The sequence below is a fragment of the Pinus tabuliformis genome, chromosome 6, assembly GCF_031772625.1.
Source record: "Pinus tabuliformis cultivar Carrire ecotype Pingquan chromosome 6, CPIR1, whole genome shotgun sequence".
Classification (NCBI taxonomy): Eukaryota; Viridiplantae; Streptophyta; class Pinopsida; order Pinales; family Pinaceae; genus Pinus; species Pinus tabuliformis.
In genome coordinates, this window is record NC_142292.1 from 293,945,651 (window position 1) to 293,964,717 (window position 19,067).

Consider the following 19,067-nt stretch of genomic DNA (forward strand, 5'->3'; position numbering starts at 1 on the left):
ACCCATGATTTTATTTCACGAATACCATTTTCTTTAATGAACTCTAGAACTAAGGTTTTTCCTAGTGATGGATATTGCAATTTATGAATGTAGTTAATCATGCAAAATAATGGCTCAAGTAACTACGGGTGGCGTGACCACGTGGGACCTAAACATACACAATTTTTATAGTTGAAGGAACCTAATTATGCTGCACCATTTTTATTTTGTGCCACTAGACCAAATTTACAAAATATCCCTGAATGACATGTATATGCAAATCACAACTACACATGAAAGCTTGATGGAGCCTTGAATCAATGAATAGACAATTGTGATGGATTCAATACACTAAGTACGATTTAAGCACACCCCTCACCCATGATTCCATTTCACATATATCATTCTATTCAATTATTTTGCAACAATGGTTTCACTCAATGAGGGATAATGCAATTTCTGCACAAGAGGGTCAATCTTGCAGAATAATTACTATCTCTCTATGGGTAGTTTGAGCATGTGGACCTTATCCAAACAGAATTGTTCAAGATGAAAGAACATAATTATGTTGCATGTTTTGGATTTTATGTTGCCCAAGCAAAGTTCACAAAGTGTCTCCAAGTGGCATCAACAACCAAGTTGTAACTAGCAATAAAAAATTAAATGGATCTTGGATCAAGGAATTATCGCTTTTGTTGGATTTTAGACACTAGATTCTACGTAATGACATGCCTCATCAATAATTCTATTTCATGGATTCCATTTTAGTCAATAATTTTTGGAACTAGGGCTTTTCTCAGTGAGGGATAGTGTAAATATTGCTCAAGGGGATCAATCTTGCACAACAAATGCTTGGGCCACTCTGGCTAGTGTCATTGAGTCATCCCTTTCCAAACACACATGTCGATGCTACAAAAAACTATTTATGTTTCATGGTTATGATTTTATGCCACTAAAACAAAGTGACAATGTCCCTGGCTTGCCTTAATAAACAAGTTGCAACTAGGCATAAAAACTTGACTAGGAATTGAATACATAAACTACCAATTGAATTGGATTTAAGAAAATGGGTTCTAATTAGGGGCACTCCTCACATATGTTTTTGTTTCACATATACCATTTCTATTCAATGATATCTAGAACTAGGGTTTCACTCTGTGAGGGATAATGCAATTTTTGTATAAGGGGATTAATATTGTAAAAATGGCTCAGGCCACTATGGGTGGCATGATTGCATGGGCCTTGACCAATAATGTCTATCAAAGATAACATCAGCCAATTATGATGAATAATTTAGATTTTACGTTTCCAAATGACATTCACAATGTCCTTGAATCGCCTTACCAAGCATGTTGCAACTAGTCATAAAATCTTGATCAAGCCTCAAATCGATGAACTATTGTTTGAATTAGACTTAGGACACCAATTTCTAGCTAAAAAAACCTCGCACATGATTGCGTTTCACAGATACCATTTTATTTGATGATCTCTACAACCATTGTTTCACTTAGTGAGAGATAATGCAATTTTTGCACGAGGTCAATGGAACTTATCTTGTTCCAGCATCCATGGAGAGGCTACCAATAAACCCTCTGCCATGTTTCCCACAATATTGGGTAGATCCAACTCTATATCGTAGTCTATACATCAAATTCCTCATATTGAGGTGAATCTGTCTTTAATTTCTCCCATACTCTTATCTTCAATCAGTAGTCAAACTGAACCATCTTTTAAATACTTGGAAAATCTGAATGAATGCCCACAGATTCCATTGTTAAAATCTGGAGTGAAAGGAGGAGTGGGGTGCTGCTGGTTTGAATAGCCATTGAAGCAGTTTTGTTATTAACAAACATGTATATCAAAATCTCACTAAAACATGTGGCCAGGTGAATTGCTTTTCCAAGCCTATTTTTAAATATTTAATAAATTATATAACATGTAAGTGATTCCGTTTGGAAGATTATAAATATTTATTAATTATTTAATTTATATCACTGTATTAGTTGTTAAACTAAAACAAAATAAAAAGCTTTCATGAAATTTAAATGGATTTGTACGCAAATTAATGAACTCCTTAGGTAGTAGAAATCTAAGCAAATTAGCAGAAAAACGTGGATTTGTACGGGAATTAATAAGCTCCCAGAGAATATATTCCTCACAACAATCAGATTTAAAATTAATAATATACACCTTTGTTTAATTGTATGTGCATTTGCATCTGTGCAATTATTTTTCTATTATCTCGAAGATCAAGATAGAGCGATAAAGATATGTGCTTTTTAAGATAGAGACTTCCAAGATAGAGACGGATAGAGGGCCATAAAAGATATGTTGTGACAGACTAACATCTGATGTACTATTTAAATAAATGATTAATATTAGAAAACAATGTAACAAATGGAATAAAGATAAAGATCTACATGTGGCTCATAACAACAAACTAACTAATGGAATAAATATCTGCATGTGGCTCATAACAAATTTAGAAAGTGATTGAATAATAGTATCTTACTAATTTTTGAATAAAGTGCGGATATAATATAATGTTTATTTAATTATGATAGCTTAGTTGTTAGTGAAAAGTGGAAAAACAAAACTTAGGTAGGGAAAAAAATATTATTTAACATTTTAATTAAGGGTTTTTTTACACACTTTTAGTACATGGTCTTAAAAATTTAAGTAATAAATTTGTTTTCTTAATATATGATTTTTATTTAGGAAAAAAAATATAATTTAAAAAGTAAACGTGTTTTAAAAAAATTTGTTATATTTTTTTCCTAAAACATAATATATATGTTTAAATTGAATTTAGGATTTGGTAAGTAAATCGTGGATTTTTTTTTCACAAAATTATATAATCAGAAGTAATAAATGGTTTTTGTGCACAACTATTTTTTCATAATTTTAAATTAAAAAATTTAATAGAGCTTTATAACAACTTTCGAAATATTACAGTAAAAGTAAAAGATTTGTATTTTTAGAAAAAAAATATTATATATATATATATATATATATAGTTTGTGTAATTTCATTAGCAACTAATGTTTCGAGTATATGAAAAAAAATATAAAAAATTGATTGAAAATTAGGTAGTAAAAATGAGCATACCAAATGATGAAGTTCGTCAATTTGAACCTAAAACCAAACATCCACCTTATGTAACACTTATTAGAAAAAATATGATCTGACTAAATATTTTTTGGATTTAATGTTGAGTTTGTGTTAAAATAACACACATAAATTAATATAATGTGCATGCATTTTTCTCTCTCACCATCCTTCCCAACTCTCTCTTTCTCCTCCATTCTCCCTCTTTTCCCTAAAACTCCACTTCTCTTTCTCTATCTCACCAACACCTCTGGAGTTTTGGTGTTTGGAATGTATTTACAAATAATCCTACCAGTGTTCTGTCTTCCTATATTTCCCTCCTCCTTTCTCTTTACCCTCACCCAAACCCCTCCGTGTATCATCCTCCATATCCCTTTCTATCTTCCCCTCTCCCTATCCATCTTTCTATCTCTCCCATTTCTTATTCCTCACCCTCCTCTCTTTTAATCTCCCATCACTCTTTCTCTCTCCACAATATCTCTCCCCTCTCTCCCTGATTCTCTATCTCTCCCACTTTACCATTCTCCTCCCTATGTTCCATTAATTGAAAGTTTATAAATGTACTTATTTCTACTTGAAAGTTTATGAATGTACATATGGCTCCGTGGCTCATGTACTTATGCTACATTGTGGTTTGCATCCATGCACTTATGGTGGCATTCAATGATAAAATGCCTTACAGTTGTGAGTCTCCTCCACTCCAACAAAATACTCCAAATTGACTCCCTGAATTCAATAATTCAAATGTGTGCTAAATAACTGGGAGCGTGTGGGAGTGGACTGACGGCAAAGGATCCTCTATGGTGTTAGAGTGTGCTCTCTTATGCCATGACAAGTTCAATCCTCGTTCCTGTGTCTCTCTTCTTATGGGATGTTTCCAGCAATAGTGGCACGGCTCTAGCAAGGGACCAGCAGGCCAGGTTTTATATACTCCGCAATGGTATATGCGCCCGTAAATGTAATGTTAAATTATTGGAGTTTGTTGCACTCGGGTGTGGAATTGGAAACCTGGACAAGCAGTTTAGAATCTTCTAAAGTTTAGAAGAAAATAAAAAATTGTTCATTAAGTTTTCAAGGTTCAAAGAATCTTAACTTCTAGGTTTAGTCAAGATTGAAGAAGAATATTTTAATCTCTTTGATTCGATCCTGGACTTGGCTAACATGCCAAAGATACATTTTTTTTTTTTTTTTTGTAGGCTAGTGCGGGACCTTTACATTTTTCCAACATACAACATTATACACCTGCCGCAGCAGGACTCGAACCTGGGTGGGGGTGCTACAGCCATCCGCCCCTACCATTACACCGTGCACCTCATGTGCGCCAAAGATACATTTGTTAATAGATAAACAAAGAATCATTTGATGTGGTTTTTTTATCGTTGTTTTTAGTGAATGTTTCAATCCTTGAGCTCAAATCAAGTAGGTTGAATTTCTAATAGTTGTTACCATGTAATCAAGTAGGTTGAATTTCTAATAGTTGTTACCATTTTTTACATGGTATTTCTTAATATGTATTCAAAGAAAAAAACCACTTAAGCTAAGTTCTTTTTACTATAGAAGTCTTTTTTTTTTTATGATTGTTATTATTTTTTTTGGGATCTTACTAGAGAGTACTAGACTTTATATACTCCATAATGATATATTATTTTTTTTGGGATCTTACTAGAGAGTACTAGACTTTATATACTCCATAATGATATATATTTGATATATATTGGGTAATGGTATTACATTTTATTAATTTCCTTTTTTTAATTTTAGAAAGCGTTTTTATGAACAAACTTTTAAACATTGTATATTGTAATTAAGTTTTGTGTAATATTATTTCATGTTATAAATTTCCTTTTTTAGATTCCCAAAGTTTTTAAGTTTTTTAAATGAACAAATTTGCCTCACCAGTGTGAAAATGGTTAGAAAGTCAGAATTTTTTGTATGAACAAATTTGGTTTACACTAGTCACAAAGTCAGAATTTATTTTATGAACTAATATTTGAGATAGTTGCTTATTAACTTCCAAGATTGATGGGTAGCCCCATAATCTGACATTGTTCAACTCAAACAAACTTCCAAATTATGTGATCAACTCAACGGAAAGTTTTAGTATTAGAGGTTTTGTAGAAATCAATGCACTTGGATCACTCCTAATTTTTTAAAGTAAACAATGAGAGTGATCAACAAGAGTCTCACAACATAAAAGAGTTGTTGTTGTTGTTGTTGTTATTATTAATATTAATATTAACATTAAATTATTTAATCAATAAACTTGTATAACCCCAATAAATCAAAGTTGTTTTTAATGGCTTCAACTCCGTACCAACCTCAATTGAGCTCAAACATGCTTAGAGGAAATTTCTTCTCGCAAACTTCTCTATAATACAACTGATTTTGGAAAATAACTTTCTATTTGTTGTTGTGTTTAGCATTCGCTTGCAGTTTGACACCTTGAATGTGTATTTCAATGGATTGGTTAAGGGCAAAGTTTGCATCTACATTTTTATTTGATGATGAGCTCTTACTTCTGTAACAAATACATCGTTGGAGAACATGAAGCTATAAAATGTAGCCAGGATTTTATTATAAATAGTTGCGCTTATCTATGTCTTTGTTTTAATAAATCACAAACATGACAACATAAATAGGCATTTTCATGTGGTTCTTAACTAGATCTCAACATAATCTTCTGATTAATACTAATAACCTAAGTCACCTGACACAGGGACATGGACACATAAGACACGGGGATTCGAGTGTCGGACACAGTCACGTTGACCCCTTGAAACAGGACACGTTAAGACATGATATATATATATATATATATATATATATATATATATATATATATATATATATATATAATAGACATTTCTTACACAAATTCTCATTCATGATACAAATTCATTGATTCAAACATAGATCTTCATCTAGATGTAAGTTTTGCAAAATAACATTATGCATACAACTACAATTGTGACATAAATGATAAATCATAATACATATTCAATTCATAGATGATCCAAGAGGAGAATAACAAGATACTATAGTTCTCTCATTAAGTCATCAAAATCAGAATGTGTTACATAGGTAGGACAATACCAATACAAAATAGAAATAATAGATACAAAACAACTACAAGTCTACAAGCCTCAAGGTAGTAGGTATCTCATGAGTCATCAATCCTCATCATCAAAACCAACATCATTGTACTCATCATCATGGTCACCATTTCTCTCCTCTGCTACATCCTCCTCCTCTGTATATGCATCTGCTAGTGTGGAGGTTGACCCATATACAATATCACCATCATCAAATGTGACAGGCTCTAGCATTGGCTCATTGAGATCCAAGTTGGCCAATGCCAACTCAACACTATTGTCTAGACCCATATCATTAGGAAATACATCCCACATCTTTGTCTTTCCCTTCAACCACTCATCCCTCTGCATGTAAATAAGATGAAGGTTGGTGTGCACATACACCATTGTCTTTTCCATGGACTACTCAACCTTGCTCTTCTTGACACTATACAAATTCCTATATGTGCTCCAATTACTCGCAAGAAGAGGATGAAGTCACCTAAGAGAGGAACCTTATGGTTAACTGCTGTAGAGGAGGGTTTGTTGCCCCTTGATTTTCCCACCAAGAATAGGGCTTCTTAACCCCCTTGTCTCTAATCACACCATATCCTACAAATCAACCAGTTCCATTGGAAAAATCTGCAAAGGAATCCTACAGCTTATCAAGGGACGCTTTATCCTAAAAAATCCTCCTAAATGCATTTTTCCTCCCCTGTGATATTTCACCATCCATGTGAGGAGGGAATCTGTGGGAAGGTCCACCATTCAACCACTCATGGCTATAGTATTTTAGGTTCAATGAGTGAACCAAACAATGTAAAGGTGTTCAATTCTTGTCCCATCTGCTAACAAGAATATCTTTTATGGTGGTGAAGAAGGCCTCTGATGATGTCTCATTATCGGGGCACTCACTTTGTAAAATAATGCTCCTCACAGACTCAATCATGGAATCCCATCCCTCATAAACCTTTCCTAGGGTGGGTTGATATGTATCTACAAATCGAAGCAAATTAATGATAGGGTCCATGCTCTGAATAAGTAGATCTACCATCTACCACCAAACATCATCTAACATTGTGTCCTTCACTCTTTCTAAGGTTGCTTGATCTGTATTTCTCCAAAAAGGCGAAAACTCTGAAATAATCAAAATAATCATGGCCCCACGAGCGGTCTTGACCTCCCTCAACCTGTTAAACATGATGAGTGAAGAGGCAAACCGTGTATCCTCATTCTTCAACAATGATAGATTGGTGTACTATTACACTAAAATTTGTCACCATGACTATCTACACTCAGTATGGCTCCATCAACTGTCATACTATCCTCCTTGGCAAGTCTTATACCTCTGCTCCTCATGTCAAACTCCAAGAAAGAGAGAAAGTCCTTAAAAAGTCAATTAACTCTGGTTACGCAGTTTCTCTTAACCTTACCTGCGTGTACGCACCTCAAGTTCATAACACCTGCGTACTTGTACGCTCTGTTGTAAAGGGGTGGGTGCGTACTCCTGTAAAGGTCAAAAGGCGCAAGTTTTACTCCAAAAAAGTTACTTGTGGTCGATTCTAGAGCATTCTAGAAGATGGTTTGACGTGGATTGAGCGCCTCCAGATAGTTCATGCATGCCTATGAAAGAGGAACTTATCCCATCAAGAGGGGAGCTATCCCATTGAAAGAGGGGCTTATCCCATTGATGGTGGACCTGATTAACTTCCTCTAAAGCACTATAAATACAGGCATTGGGCCAGAGGGAGGGGAGGTTGAAAGCTGAACATTCCTAAGGGTAGATGCTGCTCAAATTGGGACTCCCTTATAGAGCTTGAGAGGAGAGATTCCAATCCTTTCTTAGCTTCATTTGGAAGTGGGTGAGCTGATCAAAGTAAAGGAGAACTCTTGCTGGACCCTGGGAGGGACCTGCACAACACCAAGGCACTGGTTGTAATGGTTTCTTTTGTTTCCAATTAATACAATTAAGTTCATTTTTCTCAACAAGTTGTTATATATAATTTGTTTCATATACTCCTTGGTCTTTATGATGAATATGTTTTATTATATGAGTTATTCAGGTGCTATGTAATCGTTTGCTTCTTAGTGAATGGAGGTTTCAAAGAGAAGGAGGAGCTCATCCGGATCGGAGAGGCTTGGCTGCTACAAACAGCGTTGGACTAAAGGTATGCTTTAAACACCTGGTTGCTTGTATTTTAAATGCATATTTAGGGAAAGATAGTGCTTGATTGTCTTGTTTGTCACTAGAAAGCCTTAGCTTCTAGGGAGGTCGGTTTTGTCCGCAAAATTGACTCTTTCCGCATGACAAAATGGCGACTCCACTGGGGAATCCATGGATGTGATTGATTTCTCTTTTGATTGATACTTTGATTTGAGAAAAGTCGATTTCTTTCTGGTTTTTGACTGATTGACTGTGAATTTGGGTGGAATAGCTTAGGGTTAAGTTAGTTTTTTATTTTTCTTGGTTTTTCTAGTAGTACGCACCCTCTGTGTTAAGCACAGTGCGTACCTGTACACACTGCAGATTTGTACACAGAGCGTGGCCGCACCTGTGCAAACAGGCTGCCTGCGTACCCTGTCAAAAGTTGAGAAAATTCCAATTTTTTTCCTTTTTGCCTCTTAGATTTTGTTTATAATTTGTTTTTGCTGCCCAGATCCACTGGTTACCTGTCAGAAGTCTTCATCTAAGCTTGTTTCATTAGCATCAAGGGTTTTAGTGAAATTCATAGAAGTTCTAGCCCTAGGTTTGATTTTTGCATCGGTCTTGTAGTGACTTTGGCTTTAGAAGTTGTAAAAACCTTGGATCTCCCTGGTCTTTTCAGTCTTCTTAAGAGTCGGACCTTTCGTAAAATTCACCTTTGTGAGAAACCTACCTTTGTGTTGTCTCTTTGCGGAATTTCGAGAAGGCTTGTTTCTTAAGCTGTGAATTTCATTCTTAAGAAAAAGAACAAAAGATTTTTATTTTTGTTTTTGACTGGTTTATGATTCTGCATGAACTAGTCCTTGGTTGAATTTTAACTGAGTAAAACATCCTGGAATTATATTTTGTAGGCTTTTACCTCATTAGATTTGCTTTTAGGTAAATTTCTCATTAGATTTGATTTTAGATAAATTTCTTTTAGATTTTCATAGATTTTTAAAATTGATTTTTGTTAAGTAGTTTTACATGCTTTGTTAATATAGGAAAAATGCAAAAATCTCTTGTGAAGAAAAGTTTGTTTTAGTAGCATTTGAAGTCTTTGAAAAGAGAAAGGAATTTTCGTGAAATAATTAGTGGTCATGTGTTGTGTGCTTTGGAAAAGATAAAGAGATTGTTTCTTTGATTTTCATTGCCAAGAAAGTTGTCTTTATAAATTTTGCATTCTCCAACTCTCTTAGCTAGGGAATTCATTGAAAAGGAAAGATAGTATAAATCATCTTAGGTGCATCTTTTTAGTGGATTTGAGTCGAGTCTACACACCATCAGTTTCATCTCCACTACCTTTTGTCCTAAAGAAAAGCCATAAAAATTAACGCTTAAAGTAAAATTTACTTAGTAACTTTTTATTTACTAGGGCTTTGAAACACCAATATAGATCAGGCTAGTGTCTTGGAGTAGGAGAGTAATTAACTCTCCAAGACAGTAAAACCAAACAAGTAGCTCATCTTGTGATAGGATAAATCCAACTGTTACATTTATGCTCTGGGAAAGCTCCTCTTAAAGGAGAAGCACGAGATCGTGTCCGAACCAGTGAGGGGATCAATCCTCCTTCATTGGGAACGACGCCAGATATGCATGTACTACAAACGGTAAACCTCGGATTGACAATTGTCGAGGAGCCTGGGGTCACTTGTCGGTAAACCTTGGATTATTGTCAAGGAGCCGGCAAGGGGATTGAGCTTGTTACTCTTCCCTTGCGTGCTATCGGATCGTAGACTGTTCCCCCAGGTATATTTGTTGCTGTTGGTGACCTTAGTGACCATTATCTTTAGGATTCTACCCAAGGTGACGGTGGAGGGAAGATCCCACTGTACCTGGAGCAGACGTCAGCTAGACTGACTTGGATTTTCTGGGGGGTTCACTTCACTCGAGACGGTTATAGTGGAGGAACTTGTGCCAGTCTATTCATTAAGCAGGTTGCCGTGGTAACTGTTCCACCCACCACTTTTGTACTGGATTCTGCGATGTTGGATTTCATCACCAACTAGTGTTTTCGGTCCGGAAGGTTACTATTTGTGTATGGTTTGACGCCCTAGATTCTTTAGGCGTGTGATTCAAATTTGTTTGGTTCTTTAGAGACTTTAGGCAGTTTGCTTTGAGATTTTACTTTGTTTGCGTGTGCAGTAGTCAAAAGTTTTTAACTGTGGTTGAATTACCGAGACAGTCCCGTAGACTTCGGGGCTAGTCTCCTGAGATTGTAACCGTGGCCGATTTGTTGAGGAAGTCCCGTAGACTTCGGGGCCAACCTCCTGAAGACGTCCCGGGTCATTACGAAGGTTTGAAAGTCCTTGTAACTCCTAGTGGCAGTAAATTAGGTTCACCTGAAGAAGGAGATTCTTCGTTGGTAGTTCATCCTGATTACCAAAGTCTAGAAACAGGTTATAATCCCGAAGCTATTGCAGTTTCCGAGCTTGCTGGTAGTTTTTCATCTACTAGTGATATAGGTGAAGAACCTGAGATATCTGAACCTGTTACTCCAACTTCTAGTGCTCTTGATTCACCTAGGGTAGAAAGAGTCATCACCGAAAATCTTCCTTCTGGTTTGATAGCTATTGAAGAACTTGCTCCAGAAGAAGAAATAGGCGTCCCTATCCCTGAAAATCAACCTACTATTGATCTAAGAGAGCGTGAATCCATTTTTTACAGTCCACCTAGAAGTACTACTTGGTATCTTTCTTTAAATAATTATTTGGAAAACTCAGGGTTAAGTTTTTCTCCACCTCGTGCTCCTTATCCGCCTGGAGGTATTTATACTCCTGTAAATATGTCCGGTCAGTCGTCCATGTTTACTCAATCGCCTGAATCTTTTTTGTACGGCGGTCCTTCTGTTCCCTCTGGGTATCAGTCACTTTCTGGTACTTTTGTGGGAGCATCTCCTCAACCCATTGAACATGGGTTATTAACTGGAAACAATGGTAATAAACTGTTGAGCGTAGGAGACATTTACATGATGTCAGGTTCAATTCCCAGTTCTCAACCTCAAGGTGGCCAGTTACCGCCTGGGGGGCAGCCTCAATTAACGCCTGGGGGGCAACCTCAAGGTACACAAATTGCGTCTGGGGGGCAACCTCAAGGACAATATTTACCCGTGGTGCAATACATTCCTCAAGGTCAACCCCAGCCTCAATATGTACCCCAAGGTCAACCTCAGTATCAATTTATACCTCAAGGTCAAACCCAGTATCAGTACCTACCTCAAGGGTATCTACCCCAAGGTCAGTACTCGAGTCAAGGTTACCAACCACCCCAAGGTCAATCTTATGTTCAAGGTACGGGAAATGTACCTTTCAATTATCAATCCTACCCTCAATCCGGTTATGGATCTCAATATCCTCAACCTGTTATGGGTCAATACCCCAGAATGAACATAGTGTGGGATCCATCGCAAATTCAACAGGTATTGCAACCAAGTGTACAGTTGTCATCTCAAATTGGACAACCCTTAGTTTCTGGTTCACCCTAGCAACCAGTCCAGTCTAATGTTCAAACTTCTATACCTTTGGTAGTTTCTCAGTCTGGGCCTATTGCACCTAGTACTCCATCTCAAACGACTGCTGCAACTACCGCAACATCTGTTCAATCTACCCCACTTACTTCTGGAGTATCGACAGCTCCGGTTTCTACTGTCTCTATATCTACTCCTCAGACATCTTTACCATCGTCTGGATCTACGATTCAAACTATGGTTCAGATGCCTGTAGGACAACCTGGTTTGAGTACGGTTGTCACAAGTCAACCACAATTCACTTATCAACCGTACCAGGGACAGTACCCATACGGGCCTGTTGTCCAGCAACCAGTTTACCAGTATCAACCGTATCCTGGGTACACTTATCAACAATCACAACAACCCCAGTACGGTCCGGTTAATCCTGGTTTTCCGGGAGGATACAATATCTCGAACGTGATTCCTATCCCTAGTTATCCTGGATATCCTCCTCCTGGGACTGGTATCGTGACCCAGAGTTTTAGGGATCCTAATCGGCAATTACTGTTTATCGCAACTTTGGATTTACCAGACTTGTCGCGCCTAACGAACGATCCAATAAATTATCTTCTGTTTTGGCTGCCAATGCCAAATAAGTTGCCCAGTGACATACCCAAGTTCGAAGGTAAGTCTGGAGAGGACCCGTCGAATCATGTGATGACTTACCACCTCTGATGTGCCTCTAATTCCATCTCGGATGATTTGATCCGCTTACGTCTTTTTCAGCGTACTGTCATTGGTCTCGCGGCCAAGTGGTACATTGAGTTACCATGGGCCTCTTTTTATAATTTTAGCCAGTTAGCTACCTCGTTTTTAACTCATTTTCAGTTGCTGGTCAGATATGATAATGGCACGGAGTTACTACATTAAAACAATCGACGTCCACTTATATTTCCGATCATATTCATGAATGGAGACGTCGAAGGCGGTTAGTGAAAGTTTTTATCCCGGACCAGATCTTAGCTGAATGGTTTGTTAAATCATTGTTACCGAAGATTACTGAAGACGTAGCTAAGGCCGGAGTAGTTACTGAGGAGCAAGTGATTGCTCAAGCACAGTACCTTGACTTAGTTTATACTCAGTCAGGTACGTTACACGAAAAGATCCCAGATCTTCCTAAGTCAAATCAAATCGCTGCTTCTCCTTCGGGGTCTCATGCCGCTGATGGTATGATTGGTACGGTGAACACTAAAAGTAAGAAGAAGTATTCCAAGAATTATTCTCCTATTATAACCTTACCAGACTCCCCGACAGGAGATTCTTCTGCTAAAGTTTCTGCCGATATTCACGATGTAGAGTCATCTACGGCTAAATCAAAATCCGGTGGGAAAAAGAAAGGTAAGAAGAAGAATAAAGCAGACAAAACTCCAAAGGAGAAAACTGAAAAGTCGGAAACCAATGACGACAAACACAAACCTCGATATCCTTGTCTTATTTGTGAAGAGGATCATTTTACAAGAGGTTGCCCTCATTGGGCAGAGGTTGTGAAAATCGTCAAAGGTTCCCCAACTCTTGTTGTTTTGAAAGATCCATTTCCAAAGTAGGAGAGTAAGATGATAGGTTCTTCCTCGAGTGCCAGTGAAGAACCCATATTGATGATGTCTCATGTAAGGATTGCGACTCGATCGCAAGATTATGGTAGTAAAAGTCCTGTTGATGGCAAAGAAGTAGAATCTTCTCATTCTAATCCATCAACCTCAGCCCCTGGTTCCGATCCACTACAGATTGAGAAACCTAACCCGGACTTAGTAATCAAACCGCCCGCTAAGGGTATACTTCGAAAGTCTGCTTTCAATCCACATGCGAGAGCGGCCCAGAATTATAACATTGTTGAGGACTTAGCTGTTTCACCCTCAGCAATGTCGGCTTTCGAAGTGCTACAATCATGCCCAGCACAACGCAAATTACTTTTGTCGGCTATAGGAGCTGTTGATGTTCAGGACCCGAACCTAATAATCTTTGATCTAGAAAATAGTACACCGCGTTTGCCTCATCAAATGGCTTTCCAGTTCCCAGTGATAGTAAAAAACATGCCTATTCATCGGACTGTAATTGATGAGGGAGCTTCCATGTGTATTATGTCGATATAGTGTTGGAGATTGCTTGGTTCTCCTTCACTAAATCAATCCTCGACAATTCTTAAGGCCTTTGATGGCCGTGGGTTTCATCATTTTGGCATTCTACAGGATTTGCCTATAGGGGTTGAAGGAAAAACTGTTAGTCTAGATGTGGAGGTGGTTGATGCCCCTCTAGACTACAACCTTCTCTTGGGTTGAAGTTGGTCTTACGCTATGACAACGGTCATTTCATCGGTTTTTCGAGTAATAAAGTTTCCACATAATGGCAAGATTGTAACAATAGACCAGCTGGCTTACTTTTCATCCGACCCATCCTCTTCAGAGAGTATTCAGCATGTCGGTAAAACGACTATCCCTTATAAGGATGTTGGAGTAGGATTAGTTAAAGATGTCGATTTGTTGGGAACTTTTTCTTTTCCTCCAATCAACGCATTGTCTTCATTTGCATCTATTCATATGATTACATCAGACACCATTGTTTATGACGATCCTTGGATCGTTCCTTCTGAATCTGAGATAGACTCATTTGGTGATGCTATGCCTTTGATTCCATATGAAATTGCCTATGAAGCCGTGCAGTCTTTTACCGACCCGCGTTCAACCAAAATCGTCCAAATGAATGTGGTCCGTGAGGAATCACTTTTCACGTCAACCTCGGAGTTAATAGCGTTTCCCGAAGTTGTGTCATCTGACGAGCAACTTCGTGAAGTCCTGTGTGTAGACGATTTACCATGGGAAGATCTCCATCACAGATCTTTGTTTTTACCTGAGGATGATCGTTTTGAAAATGATTTCTCATCAATCTTTACAGCTGAATATGTCAAAGAAGCTCAGAATCCAATGAAACATCCTGATTCAGAGCTGAATTTGGGAAACATCTCTCGCACTATTCCCATTGACATTTCAGTCAAGCCTGGAATTGTTGAGAACATTCATATAGGTTCCTCGTGTACAGATGACGAAATTCAGACATACAAGGCCCTATTTCAAGAATTCCGCAACGTGTTTGCCTGGTCCTATGAGGAAATGCCAGGAATTGATCCCGCGATTATTGTCCATGAGATCAAGACTTACCCGGACGCTAAACCCGTCCGGCAACGTTTGCGTCAGATTCACCCACGAAAAGCGGCTGCAATTAAAGCAGAAGTTGAGAAGCTGTTGAAAGCAGGTTTCATTTATCCGATCCCATTAACAGATTGGGTATCGAATATTGTTCCCGTTAACAAAAACAAGGAACAATAAGAATATGCATCAACTATAGGGACATTAATCGAGCTTGTCCAAAAGACAACTATCCAACACCCTATATCGATCAAATAATTGACGATTGTGCCGACAGTGAAATATTTTCCTTTATGGATGGTTTTTCCGGTTACAATCAAATCAATATTCTACCTGCCGATCAACCAAAGACGACTTTCATTTGTCCATGGGGGACATTTGCTTATTGCAATTGCCTTTTGGGCTTAAGAATGCTGGAGCAACTTTTCAAAGGGCGATGTCTTATGCGTTTCATGACATCAAACACATTGTGCAACCGTATCTCGATGATTTGCCCGCTCATTCATTACAACGAGCTGACCACCTTGTCCATTTACGAGCCATTTTCATGAGGTGTAGGCATTATCGAATTTGGTTGAACCCACACAAATGTGTCTTCTGTATAGAAGTGGGTCGATTACTGGGATTTGTAGTTTCGAAAGTTGGCATTCCCGTCGATCCTTCGAAGGTAGAAGCTATCATCAAATTGCCTCCTCCTTCGAGTCTTCGCCAACTCCAAAGTTTGCAGGGGAAAGCAAACTTTTTACGACGATTCATTCCTAACTACGCCGAGGTTACAAATGGTTTCACCCGGTTGTTGAAACAGAACGCTCAATTTTCTTGGGATGAGATAGCTCAGAAATCTTTTGATGCACTCAACACGCGTTGACCCATGCACCGTTGCTGCATCCTCCCAACTACAACCAGGATTACTTTTTGTACCTCGCCACCGCTCATTCCACCATTGGGATGGTCTTAGTTCAGGAAGACGAATTCGGAACGGAACATGTGATATATTACCTTAGTCGGACGTTAAACCCAACTGAACTCAAATATTCACATGTGGAGAAATTGGCATTGGCAGCCGTTCAAGCTATCCAACGTTTTCGTCACTACATTTTACTCCGTAAAACTACAGTCATTTCGGATTGCAACCCTATGATCTACATTTTGACTAAACAATTGCTAGGGGGAAAGTACTCCAAATGGATTGTTATCTTGCAGGAGTTCGACTTGGAGTTTGAGAAATCTAAGTCTAAGAAATCTTTAGTTTTTGCAGAGTTGATGTGTGACTTCCCGCGTGCTGACACGGAAACTGTGGCAGAGGAGCCCATTGTAGATGAATCTTTGTTTCTAATCATCACTTTAGATCCGTGGTATGGGGATATCATCGTCTATCTCCAGACCCAATCCTTTCGGCCTGAAGTTTCAACATCGGAATGTCGGAAAATCCAATTCCAGTCCCAACAGTACAAAATTATTGGAGATACTCTTTATCGCCATGGGGAAGACTTGGTTTTTCGACGTTGCTTAACTCACGAGGAAGCTGAAAGGGTTCTGGATGACTGTCACTCTGGAGCATGTGGCGGTCATATGTCTGGGTATGCCACAGCCCAAAAGGTGTTGCGCGCTGGCTACTTCTGGCCGTCCTTGTTTAAAGATTGTATTACTGCGGTCCGAAAATGCCACAACTGTCAAGTGTTTGATCGCAAGATGCACGCTCCACCTGCTCCTCTCCACCCTATAATTGCCGTTGGTCCTTTTGCCAAATGGGGTATCGATTTTATTACATGTAACCCTCACTCGGCCGGGGGGCATGCGTATATCATCCTTGCAGTAGATTATTTTACTAAGTGGGCCGAGGCGATGCCTACATTCGAGGAAGACGGCAAGACAGCTGCAATTTTCGTGTTCAATCACATTATTGTTAGGTTTGGTGTCCCACAAGCGATAACCACTGACCATGGGCGCCATTTTCGAAACCTTATGATGACAGAACTTACAGGCCAGCTTGGTTTGCGTCACGATAGCTCAACTCCTTATTATCCACAAGAGAATGGTCTAGTTGAGTCCATCAACAAAGTTTTAGTTATCATGATCCGACGAATCACTAGTATTCATCGGTCGAATTGGCACAACATGTTATTTTCAGCGCTTTGGGCATACCGAACCTCAGTGAAAACATCAACAGGGTTCACTCCTTTCCAACTAGTTTATGGTTTGGAAGCTGTGCTACCAATTGAATGCGAAATCCCGTCACTGCAAATGGCCATCGAGTTACTTCCAGCTACTTCCGAAGAGAAGAAGCGTTTATTATACTTAGCTCAATTAGATGAGACTCGACGTGATGCTGCATTGGCGATCGTGACTCACGCAAAACGTATGAAAGCTCAGTATGATCGAAATGTGACCCCTCGAAATTTTTCGAAAGGAGACCTAGTGCTATTATATGATCAAGCTAATGATAAATTAGGTGCTGGAAAATTCGTTCCTATGTGGCATGGGCCCTATATTGTCAAGCGAAAGCTAGCAAAAGGGGCCTATGAGCTGGTAGACTTTGACGGGGACTCTTTAGGTAAACCCAGAAATGGACTTTACCTAAAGAGGTATTATGCTTAAATGATGGGTATGGAGAATTTTTAGTTAGGTTAGTTTTTCTTTCTAGCTGGTGTGTTTGTTAGTTTAGACAGTGTGCTTAGCTTAGAGAGTGTGTTTTTCGTCGTTATTTTGCTTATCTTGGTTTTACCCTTGATGTTTGCAGATGTCGATGCCTCTCCAAACATACATTGGATTTGCTGATGGTGCTTGTCGTAGTACACGGAATATCTCTTCCGCAGCTTTGGTTATCTATTCACCCTCTGACGAGTTAGTTTCTATGCATGGGGTGAGCCTCGGTCAAACAACAAACAACATTGCCGAGTACAGTGCAGTGATTGAGTTATTGTCTGAATCTATTTCATTTGGGATTCGGAGTTTGATAGTGAGGTTAGATTCTGAACTCGTTGTATTACAGCTTAATAGAGTGTATGCCATTAGAAATCCAGTGTTATTAAGGTTATTTTTGAGAGTGCGTCTCTTGGAACGTGAATTTGATTACATTGAATATCAGCATATTCAAGGTCTTTAAATACATTAGCAGATGCAATTGCTTCTCGAATGTTAAATAGACATTTGCAATAATCATACATGTAAATTTAAAAACATTTCATCACACATGTTTAACAAGATAAGCCGGTAATAATGATATATATAGATAGGAGTGTGTCAAAAAATACATCGTCTTCGATCATAGGTTGAAAAACACCTTATGATCGGCAAAAATGATAAGTACAAAAACCAAAATGTCACATGTGTCCACAAAAACGACCATCCAATCACTGGTGATGCTCTCTATATGACACCACTGCACGGGCTACCCTACACAAGAACCTTCTAAAAGGTCCTGGGACTGCGACTACATAGCGTTGAAGCCTGATAGGAATATCATCTATAGTAGTCTCTGGTATATCTGCCGTTAGACGCTCTAGGTCTTGTTCCAACTTAGCTAAGGTCTCTATGGCCTCGTCCCGTGGGGCTGGTGCCGCTGCAACTGGTAGTCTCCTCTCGAAAGGCCGGAGATTGGCTGGATGACGTGGGCCTACATCTGCATTTTGAAAATTATTACTATCAGTTTTCAGACGATATAAAAAACAAAAAAAATAGATAATTTAAAAACTTGTGAAAAATGAATTACCTGTGTCATCCCATTGTTCTCCCGGTGGAAGAACCATGTCCGGATCTCCACGAAAATCAACTCCGGCATAAGGAAATCCTGTATAGAAAAGACCTGGTCCTCTAACCAATGAAAGTACTCCGGAGTAAATTGGACAACCTCCGTGCCCTTGTCAGGATGACGGGCCATAACCGCAACCCATCGCATCAATTTGGGCTCTCGGGGAAGCCCAGCCTCAACAGTGAGCTGCTATGGGATCATCATCGGAACCCTCTCTAAGCCAAAACTCATAACTAAAGGCCCATAACCAAAAGTCTTTAGCTGTCCGTTTTTGGCTCTAGTTAGTTGGCCCTTTAAATTGGCCAACACAGCATCACACCAGTTGAAA